This window comes from Corythoichthys intestinalis, chromosome 15 (genome assembly GCF_030265065.1).
Source record: "Corythoichthys intestinalis isolate RoL2023-P3 chromosome 15, ASM3026506v1, whole genome shotgun sequence".
Taxonomy (NCBI): domain Eukaryota; kingdom Metazoa; phylum Chordata; class Actinopteri; order Syngnathiformes; family Syngnathidae; genus Corythoichthys; species Corythoichthys intestinalis.
Window position 1 is genome coordinate 40743302 of NC_080409.1, and position 9445 is coordinate 40752746.

Sequence of the window (9445 nt, forward strand, 5' to 3'; positions counted from 1 at the left end):
AGGTATTTGCTGCACGCATTTTCCCCTGAAGCTCGTCTTGTGAACGACCGACAGTGCTGTCCTGCTCTTCACTTTTCAGATCTGGTTGAAATAGGAAGGGTAGAACTGACGACATGTTGAGAAAGCTAACTACTGACACGCTGGAATTTCGACATCAGGGCCAGTGACGTCACGCACTGCGACGTAACGAGAATGGCGACCTATCACTTAAAATAATTTTACAAACTTTATTAAAACAAAAACATTAAGAGGGGTTTTAATATCAAATTATGATAACTCATACTAACATTTATCTTATAAGAATTACTTGTCTTAAAAATAGAGGATCCTTTAAGAACTGATATTTAAAGTGTTAATATATTAAGTATTAGTAATAAGGTTATAAACGTTATTCATCATAACGTTTGACGTTATAGCACTTATTCCTCATTTAATAACAATTAAAAAATGACAAGTAGTTGCAACTTTAGAATAACATCCCAATAACAAATAAACTTAACTGATACTTAAGAACTCATTAGTCATTTGCTAATTTGTTTATGGTAGATTGCTAATCTATAAGGTTGACATATAAATTAGTGATATACAGCTTAAAAGTTATTTATCACTCATTAACCATCAGTTTATGATATATTGACAATCTATAAAGCATCATTACAAATCATTAACAAACTTAGCAAACACTTAACAAATCAACACGAAATCATTCATGAACAGTTTACTATTTATCTATTAACTAGTTATAACTTATAATAAAGTGTTACCCAGAAAATCCATTTTACTGGATCCCAAGTAAAATGGATTGGGCGCACATTCCTGTCAAAGCAGCCAATTTATATTTTCATATTTGGGTGAAAAAAAATTAAAAACAGTCATCTCCTTCTCCCATTATTGGCTGCTTGGCATGTACGTGTGAATTGTCCATACAACACAAAACAAAGAAACTGCGGTGCAGTCATAGACGGTCGTATTTAGAGCATGTCGTCGGATGTGGAAACAAATGGCGAGTCAAATTTTACGTTGGCTATCAAAAACATCGTGTCGAAGTGATCGTCTGCCGAGGTATCACTGTATTTAGTACATGTTTTGACCTATGGAGGGCGCCAGGTTTTAAGCGTGCAATGGACGCTTGGGGTGAGGACGTACAGTCCCTGACAAGTCTTGTCGCTTCTCCATTTTGTAGAAACAATTGCTCATAACCTAAATTCTAATTATTCAATTGGTTTCAGAAATGGCTCATATGAAAGCTAAGACCCCCCCAAATGATGTTGAATGTACAAAAATTTGTTTCACTGAAGAAAGATTTATCATTTAATGAAGACATAAAGGTCAAATTTTGGCAAGACAAAAGTTTTGTCGCCTACAGAAAGTAGTGAGAAAATTGAACAAAAAATGTACTTCAATTACAAAAATATGTTACATAACAAGCGAATTAAGTAGTGGTGCTGTGAGATCCACATTTAATATTTTGTATGACTTCCATGGGCTTGAAGGACTGCATCCTTGCGATTCGGCAAGGATTCATACAATTTATTGATGAAGTCATCAGGAACATCAAAGAAAGCAGTCTTGCATGCCTCCCAGAGTTCATCAACATTCTTGGGCTTCGTCTTCCAAAGTTCCTCTTTTACCCTACCCCAGGCATGCTGAATGATGTTCAATGTCTGGTGACTGGGCTGGCCAGCCCTGGAGGATCTTGGGTTCAAATTGAAAGGGTTGAACAGATGATATGTTTATGTCGCAAGAGTTATACTCTGGATGCCAGGCACCGTAACCATGTGACATCAACAACAATGGCGACCTATTAGTAAAACTAATTTTACAAATTGTATAAAAACCAAAACATCAAGGGGAAATTCAATATCAAATTCTTTTAACTCATAACTTTTAATAACTAAAAATCTTTCTATCCGTGGATCCCTTTAACGAATACCTGACATCATGGCGAAGTTCAGCCATCCCAGCATGCAACACTGTTCACTGTTAAATGTTCAATATGTGGTTACATAAAAAGCTGTCGAGTTTCAACTTCCTGGCAAAGCAGCTACCTGCACAACAATGCTCACCAAAGACAAAAAACAGCAGCTCGCACATCCTCCCTGGAGACAGGAAGGATGTTTGATGCATGCACATTAAAATGACTCGAAAACCACAACAACATCCTAGTTGAATTTAGGTTGCCTCGGGTCAAGAGACATACAGGTAACAGGAAGAAATTTGATATCCTTATTATGCATCTTAAAGTTGAAGTCCTCTAGCTGTAGACGAGTCATGCAGCTGTCAACAAGTGCACAATTTAGCCTCACTTGTAACATTTAGTCATCTACTTTACATTTCAATTAGAGGTGCACAAGAATTATCGGTCCGATAATTATTGGTCCGATAACAGGGATTATGATGTCATCCCAATAAGTCCAATAACATTATTAATAGCCTGATAATATGTAATATTTTTGGCACGGTGTCTGTGGATTGGGATGTGTGTGTTTGAGTTGTTTCATGGTCCAAGACCACAAAAGTCTCTACTGTTGCCCCAAAATACCTGTTGGGTCTATGTTTGTCTTAGTTTTGTGCTCATTGTTCAGGGGAACATTTCCTCAATGATATTAACTAATTGATTGTGATTAACTCAAATTATATTTGATTAAATAAATATGGGCACTTTATTTGACGTCAAAACTGTTCTTGTCCTTGTTTTGTTCATTATAATGTTCATGTCGTCATGAAAATTCTGGGTAGGTCAAAGGCAAATCTATGCTGAATCCACCACTTTAGTCTACAGGCAGCGGTGTTTTTAGGATGCCAGATTTAAGTGGACATTAGTCTTACCTGGGGGGGGGGGGGGGGCAAAAAAAAAAGCTACAATGCTCAAGTAGGTCGAAATCCAGCGTAGGGCTACTGCAGCTTAAAACATGTTTTGTTTTCTACTTGAGATAACTGTTGTGATTTGGTCTAAACTTGGGATGTCCCGATCCAGGTTTTTGCAGTTCCGATCCGATACCGACCTATCTGAGCATGTGTTAAAGTTATTTAGCCTCCTTACTTGGTTGTCAGACTCATGACTGACAACTGAAAAAGGTTTTAGTACCCTAGATAACAACTAGCCAGCTGAATTAGGTGAGTTTGAATAACACACAACGGTTGGTAACAAGAAACTGACCTGTTTAATCAGTGACAAACACAAAACATTATAAATAACAAACAGAAATGGCATAGTCAGTAAAACGTGCAAATAATATTGTAAACTGTCTTAAAAAAGCAAAACACACCAACAACCTCAGTGGAAAATCCCACAAATCCTCCAAGCTATTAGATACTTTTAATGTTTCGTGCATTAGTTACAAAAATTGTATAAAAAGCCTCTCAGGTTTAAATAAACGACTATTTCAGTATCAAGTTAACATTTTAAAACAGTAAATAAAATACTCAAGTCCCCATTCTGTATCAGCAGCTTTAAACTACATTCAATTCATTTAATTTTGCCAATCAACTGTTAAAGTTGTTAAAATTGCTCCCGTTATTCCATAATTTCCCTTCTGTCTACTTTCGACATGTGAAAGTTTTAAAACTGTTTTGAAGATAGATTCAAGTCAAGATTTTGCCAACTTAGGAGTATTTTAGATAAAAAGTTAATTAGGTTCGCTTGGAAGGTTCACAACAGCCTACTAGGGAAGTCTCCTGCTTTAAGATGGCGGCCATTTAGTTTTCCATACTTCAATGTTGCTAACGCAGTCGAGTCTGTCGTGTAGCATCTGGTACTATTTACATATGATATCTATTATCTCCAGTAAAACAACGTTGACGTAGTTTGTTGCGGCTGTCAGCAGAAGTCAGGTATTCTTGTGTTTTTTATATGAGTTGAGCTAAAGCCGTGAGTTGAGCATTGGCATTACCCGGGTCTAAGACAAGTTATGTTTACTTTGCGCATTGCGTCCCGAAGACCGCGCTGTGTATTAGTTCCGCTTTACTTGACATATTTCAATAATCGGAATTTGGATGTTTGTGAATCGTTCTCGAATCTTCAGCGGCCGAATCGCGTGTTGGATGGTGCGTCTTTACTCACGTGAGATAATGGCTCGTCATCCAGAATGAATTCTTCGGCAATGACTCTTGTTATTCTCTGGGCTTTGGGACTTTCGAGTGCCAGTTTGTCACGCGTAGCAAAAGTTTCTGCCAGTGTTAGTTGCGTAGGACCTTTCTTTTTGTCTCCAGTTTTCTTAACATACTCCTCATATTGTTTGTGGTGGTATTTCGCTAAATGCTTGATTAGGTTGGTTGCAATAAAACTTCTTACAGCTTTACCACTACGCTTGACTTTATTGTGGCATATGTTGCTCTCTGCCTCTTCGTCTTTGTCGTCCTTTAAGGTGAAATGATCCCACACAGCTGGCATTTTTACCGATAAAGTCTCTCGGTAAATTGGGAGACAGTAATGTAAATGTAGTGTGTTGAAGGTGTGCCGTAAAATGCGGACCGGATTTTAGGGAAACCGAAGCAAAAACTGGAATGGATTATGTAAATCGGTGCGCTGGAAAACCCGGACCGGATTTAAAAAAAAAAAAAAAACTGGAACGGAAGTCTGGATCGGAATTTTTCCCGTGTTCCGATCCGATACCGATGCGCATTTTTTTGCCCATATCGGCGTCCGATCTTATCCAAATATCGGCTCGGGACATCTCTAGTCTAAACAAATAAAAGTTGATTTGATTTGACTTAGAACACATCCATAACCAAACAGTATGGACACGCAGGTAACCTATTGTGGTTCCTCAGTTTTTATTAATTATTATTATTATTATTATTTAGAGATGTCCCGATCAATCGGCATCCCAATCGATCGGGTCCGATCACGTCATTTTCAAAGTATCGGAATCAGCAAAAAAATATCGGCCATGCCTTTTTTAAATATATATATATTTTTTAATGAAATCGTTTTCTAATTGTATTTAACGTTACAGACATAATATGTTACACTCATCCAGAGTCTTTAGTTTTGGCTAAAGGTAGGGTTATCAAATTTATCCCGACAGCGGCGGTAATTTATTTATTTTTTTTTTAAATGTATCACGTTAAATATTTAACGCAATTAATGCTTGCGTTGCGCGACCCACTCACGCATTGTCGCGCGCAATCTGTAATGGCGCCGTTTTACCCATTTAGAGAGAAAAGGCAGCGTAAAATGAGTAGAGTGAATTTTGGCAGCCTTTGGAGCCTTTTTTTAATAGGCTAAAGCCTTACAATCTCTCTCCCTACGATTAGAAATATCATGGGAAGCAATGTGGGGAAGCGAGGTAGCAACTGATCTTTTTCTTAACACCTTATGTTATTTCCCAACGCAGAGATATATGAATTGGTAGCACTACGCACAGTTATGGTTCCACTTCCCATCATGCATTTGGGTTGAATGGCTGCAGTATCATTTACTGAAAGCTCAACAAATACACTAGATGGCAATATTTAGTCACAATATACAAAGTCACAAGTCTTTCTATCCGTGGATCCCTCTCACAGAAAGAATGTTAATAATGTAAATGCCATCTTGAGGATTTATTGTCATAATAAACAAATACAGTACTTATGTACTGTATGTTGAATGTATATATTCGTCCGAGTTTTATTCATTTTTTGTCTTAATGCATTGCCAAAATGTATATGATCGGGAAAAATTATCGGGAATGATTGGAATTGAATCGGGAGCAAAAAAAAAAAAAAAAAGCAATCGGATTGGGAAATATCGGGATCGGCAGATACTCAAACTAAAACGATCGGGACCGGATCGGGCGCAAAAAAAACATGATCGGATTATTATTATTATATATTATTATTATAGTTATTCTTTGTTCCACAGCCACTTTGAGCTCAATTTGAGCCACTGAGAATGCTTCAAAATGCACCAAAATCGGCAGGAATGTCAAGACAGGTGCAATCTTTGATACCATGGAAAGAAATTCCAAATACACTACGTAGCGCCCCCTAGCAGTCATTCTCTGTCCCGCCGACGCTTTAAACCCTACTTTGACCCCCACAGAATGCTTTAAAACTCACCAAACTCAACAGCCAGGTGAAAACTTTGATTAAATGTATATTACAAAAAAATTAAATTAAAATCAAAATATGCGTAAATGTGTGCAGCGCCCCCTAGGAACAAAACCACCATTTTTTTTTTTTTTTTTTTAAAGATGAAAGAGGTAACAACACAAAGGTTAAAACTTGAAAACATCAGTACTCTATGAATGGGATACCATACGCAGTGCCCAGACTGCCGTTAGTACTACATCCAGTTTTCTTTGGGTGGGCAGAGCGTGCCCCCCCCCCCCCCCCACCGTTAACGCCCCTGTCTACAGGTGTTCAAAACCTATGTGAATACACATTTTAAGATTATATATATTATCGTTATCATATCGGCCTTGAGAAGCAGGAAGTTATCGATAGCTATCAAAAAAAAAAAAAAAAAAGGATATCGTGCACTCCTAATTTCCATTTATCAGGTACCCATTTGTAGGCTATACGTGGAACTGATAATAGGAAAAAGTTATTAACAAAACTGTTACTCTATCAAAGCTTTGAATGGTATTTATTTACCAAGGAAGACAAAGAGGATACTACTATCAGTACTTTGACCTGGATATTAAGGAAATTGATAAATACTCAAGAGGCTTTCCATACGTGTATGCAGCCTCTTTAGTGACTGCAGTGCACCTGCAGCCATTATACAACTCAAGGTTTGGTGGAAAAGACGGGGTCCTGCTAGGACTTACCCCCCAAAAATAATGTATATCCTTTCAGCCAGTGTACAGAAAAATGGAAAATATTTCGACACAGTGACTTTGACCACTTCTCCTTTGCCTGCTTTGATGCTCACGTTGCCGTCAGAAAACGAGTGTGACGATCGATTGGAGTCACCCGTTTCAAGTCGAAAGTAACCATTGTGAATCAACCGAACAGGCGTAAAAGGAAAATTATTCACACGTCCACACGCTTATTCAACATAATTATAAAAGCAAAAGAAAAACTCACCTGAATTAGATGAAACGAAGAACTAGGCATGCATTCGAATCGCACCTGCTGCCAATGGTGCTGATTATCTCGCGGCTATGTTGATGTCTAAACGTCACGTCGAAGCGTCACATTTAAACCTCCTCGCAAAATAACCCAAAACGGACTCAAAAAGAAACACTAAAAAGGCACACACAGCCAGTCAGTTCGTGCAGACTAGATTCCCCTCTCCTTGCCTGCTCTGCTCCACAACGCCACTCTCGGTTGCACTTTTTATCTGGTAGGCGTGCGTACTTAGTTGCCGTCAAATTCCTCAATGGCGAGTGGCCCGCCCCCCTCCAGTCGCGAACCAATTGGAGCGCCGGCTAAGTGGAGACGTCACGACGACTCTCTACTATTTTTTTGGGGGGTGTCGTTGGAGAACGTGAAGATGCTGTCGACCTGCCGCAGGATCAGTCCTTTCACCAGACGTTAGATACGCAGGGGCATATAAAATAACTGGGGTGTGCACAATAATAATTATCCTACAAGGACAACACCAACTTGGTGATAATACACACTAAGCAGGAAAATAATACATTATTTTCAATTAATTCTACCAACCTGGACGCCACGAACTTACTTTAAGAAGCAGTGGCACCTCCAGAAATTTTTCATAGGGGTGGCCAGATGGAGCCACTTAAAATCTTGGGGTGGTCAAAACGAAAAGCCATAATTTCAGGTTTTCATTACATTATTGCAGTAAAAAGGTTAGGGGAAAACTATCAGAAAGACTTAAGGACACAGCTACTGATATACTTTGGTGTATTGTGTAATATTTGATGTTACTAACAGTGTTGGGCACGTTACTTTAAAAAAGTAATTAGTTACATTACTCACTACTTCTTCCAAAAAGTAAGTTAGTAACTGAATTACTCTATAGTAAAAGTAACTAGTTACCAGGGAAAGTAACTATTTCCGTTACTTTAAAAAGAACTTCTTGTATGTCAAAGAATTTGAAATTTTCCAAGCAGTATTCGAGTCAGTGGAATAGAGAAGAACAGACAGGTAGTTAACTTGTTAGGTGTTTCAGCAGATTTGAATTGCTTACCACAGATGTCGACAAAAGCTTTGCCCCGGGAAATAAATTACGCATTACATGCAGGTTCTTTTCTTTAATTTCGACAAACTTGAGATAATGTCTATATCTCCACCTCTTAAAAGACAATTTTTCTTCTGAATGCTCTGCCATCCCGACCCTGTGCATCTGTTTTGCGTGTGTGTGTTTGCCGCACGCGCTGTTCCGGTTTGCTTGTGAAATCACCGGCTCTGATTGGCTTACCACGACACATGACTCTAACCCTCAGCCAATCACAATCACTTCTATCGCATCTCTCGAGGGGCTGCATTCAGGTAGGCTGGTTTCCCGACAATTCACGTCACCTTCAAAGCATCTGCCGTCCTCAAGATGGAGGCAGAATTATTGCTGGCTGACAGTGGGAGATGGGAAGGAGGCTAGCATCAGGTGTAGCAAACACAGAAACGTTACCAAACTTTGGAAAGCATTGTCCAATTGAATGAGCAGGGACAAACAGCTTGGAGTCAGAAGTACGTGCGCTATTCTTGAACCTGAACGCACCCCAAGTCTTGGATGACAAATCAACAGAGCAGAGAGTCGACTCGACACGGCTGGTAGTGTCTTCAATTTATTCAGAGTAAGTAACGCACCGCTTTTGACCGTCAGTAACGGTAACGACGGTGTACCGGCGGAAAAAGTAATTAGTTAGATTACCCCGTTACGGAAAAAATAACGCCGTTACGTAATAGCGTTATTTATAACGGCGTTACTCCCAACACTGGTTACTAATGATTTAATTAGCATAGTCCATAACTGTCCAGTCAACATTTTGAGTTCCACAACAATTCTGTTTTATTGTGTTATGTATATATTAAGCATAAGGTGTACATTTAACTAGGGCTGTCAAACGATTACCATTTTTAATCGAGTTAATCACAGCTTAAAAATGAATTAATCGTAATTAATAGCAATTCAAACCATCTCTCAAATATGCCATATTTTTCTGTAAATTATTGTTGGAATGGAAAGATAAGACGGATATATACATTCAACATACTGTACATAAGTACTGTATTGGTTTATTATAACAATAAATCCACAAGAAGGCATTAACGTTATTAACATTCTTTCTGTGAAAGGGATCCACGGATAGAAAGACTTGTAATTCTTAAAGGATAAATGTAAGTTTGTATATTGTGACTAAATATTGCCATGTAGTGTATTTGTTGAGCTTTCAGTAAATGATTTTGTAGCGACTTAACTGTTCTGCCCAAATGCATGATGGGAAGTGGTGCAACCATGACTGTGTGTGGTGGCTGAAAATGCTATATCTTCTCTGCGTTGGGTACACTATAGGATGTTAAGAAAAAGATCAACTCCTGTCATTTTCCC

At 38.5% G+C, this 9445-nt stretch overlaps 1 protein-coding gene across 1 annotated transcript in view; it reads right to left on the reverse strand.

Annotated features, from left to right (window-relative positions):
- Positions 1-7284, reverse strand: part of lbh (LBH regulator of WNT signaling pathway) — a 39528-nt gene extending 32244 nt beyond the window's left edge. Inside the window, exon 1 of the mRNA XM_057859919.1 lies at positions 7018-7284. The gene's annotated coding sequence lies outside the window, so the exon portion shown is untranslated. The remainder of the gene's footprint in view (positions 1-7017) is intronic.
- Positions 7285-9445: the final 2161 nt, after the last annotated feature.